Genomic DNA, 2,228 nt, shown 5'->3' with positions numbered 1-2,228 from the left:
ATAATAATTTATAATATATATATATATATATATTATATATTTGTGTGTGTGGTTGTTGTATGTTATGGGTGTGTGTGTGTGTGTGTATATATATATATATGTATGTATGTATGTATGTCTGTGTGTGTGTGTATGTTTGTGTGTGTGTGTGTGTGTGTATGTGTATGTGTATCTATCTATATATTCTATAATATATTTATAGTATGTGTATCTATCTATCTATTATTATTATATAATATATATATATATATTATATATATATATATATATATATATATATATATTATATATGTATGTGTATCTATCTATCTATATATATATATTATCTATTATATATAATATATATATATATATATATATATATATAATATATATACTATATATATATATATATATAAACTTCCCGTTTCGCGACTGATACGTTTACTCGTGCGTACACAAAAGAAAACGATCTTATTAAAAAACACAACACAGTCCCGTACCTCAAGTTCGACATTCTTAACTTCTTAGTTGGAGATATGTCACAAAATGTCGACGTGTTGGTCCTGTCTGCTTCTCATAGCATCATGGATTTGTTTTCAAAAACACTCAGTGTCAGGTAGAAAGTTTCTTTTTTTTTGTTATTGTGTTTTCATAAAATGGTATGTATTAGAAGTTGTATACGTGAAATCACCAAGACTGTGTTGTGATAGTGTGGACTTAGTGTGGGTTTAGATGTCGTCGCTTATTCAACCAAATGCAGATAGCTTACATGACATATACTTGAGATAAATGCGGATTAATGTATACTCTTCCAAAAAAGTAGGGGAACCTGAAATATTAAAACATACCTTTTTGACCACAGACATCCTAGTAAAGAACGTTCTGTTTATCAACACAGCGAAACATATTCCAGAGTTTGCACATGCATCACACAGCTGCCCCGTACAGGAAGGTCCATTAATCACTGTGGAACATTATTTCCGTCAATCTTTTTCATTCTGTTGATCATACAGTTGTTATTGTTTTGTTTTTAATCATTTTCTATTGTTTGAATTTGCGATTTACTGACAAAAAAACGTCAACTTTCAAATTTCACTTCTGACCCCAATCGTCCTTCAAGATCATTAGTGGTCATAAAACCTACTGTGCTACTAAACTACCGGTTGTAATGTTTGCCCAATTAATTCACTATTAGCATATAACCTGTCCCCACAGCTAATATGCCTTACAATTTTGGCAATTGTAAATTGTTATTAGAGCTCCCCTACTTTATTGAAGAGTATATATGCAATATTTAAAATCATTTGTGTTTGTTTCCATTTCGATTGTTGCTGGTTTTTAGCAACAGAGAAGGTAGATATTTAAAAGCCCTTTTCAACTTAAGAGAGACTTAAACGTTCTGTGTTAAGCGGGTTTTCTAAGGAGTAGGGTATGCTGACTTTTCTCCTGTGTTTGATGTGAGATAACGCCAAGAACTTGTACTGAATAGTCACTTGCCACCTCGTCATTGTGGACGGGGTTTTGTATGATCAGACCAGAAGGAACAACATGGGACGTAGGAACGCCACGTCACAACCCCCCCCCCCCAACCCGACCCCCCATCCCCCCACCCGACCCCCCCCCCCACCTCCCCCACCCTCCACACACACACACGAACTCAAGGACGAAACTTAGATTGTCCTACTCTTTAAAAATAGACATAGACATATGGCTCGTCCCTCCCCTCACGATTAGAGGCTGTGTCTCTGCATTCGAGAGTTTGCAAGTCCGAGCCTTTTTTAACATACAGGACATTATATAAATCTGTAACATTTACATGTGAACACAGACATTTTTCGTTTAGGCCACATAAACGTTTACAAAATCGGCAGAAGGTTTCTTGTAAAATAGCGAAGTTAAATGACTAAAATATCTCATACTAAGGTGGATTTACTAGTAGATTTAGATTTGAAGACGTCGTCAAATGAAATTTAAAACAAACTCGGACAGAGTATCTGAAAATGTACTGAAATAGATGTAGATAAAGTGTTGTTTTAAGCAATACAATCAAATACAAAAGTATAGATGCAACATTTAAAATTATTTTCTTTGTTTCCTATTCGTTATTTTTAATGGTGTCATTTTTTGGTAACAGTGAAGATAGGTATTTTTCATATGCCACATACAAGGCATTACACACCACAGCATTTGATATTCCAGTCATCGAGCAACTGGACAAACCTACAGCTGGTTTACCAAGGATATCA

This window comes from Gigantopelta aegis, chromosome 13, assembly GCF_016097555.1.
Source record: "Gigantopelta aegis isolate Gae_Host chromosome 13, Gae_host_genome, whole genome shotgun sequence".
NCBI lineage: Eukaryota > Metazoa > Mollusca > Gastropoda > Neomphalida > Peltospiridae > Gigantopelta > Gigantopelta aegis.
Note: the sequence above shows the minus strand (reverse complement) of the source record.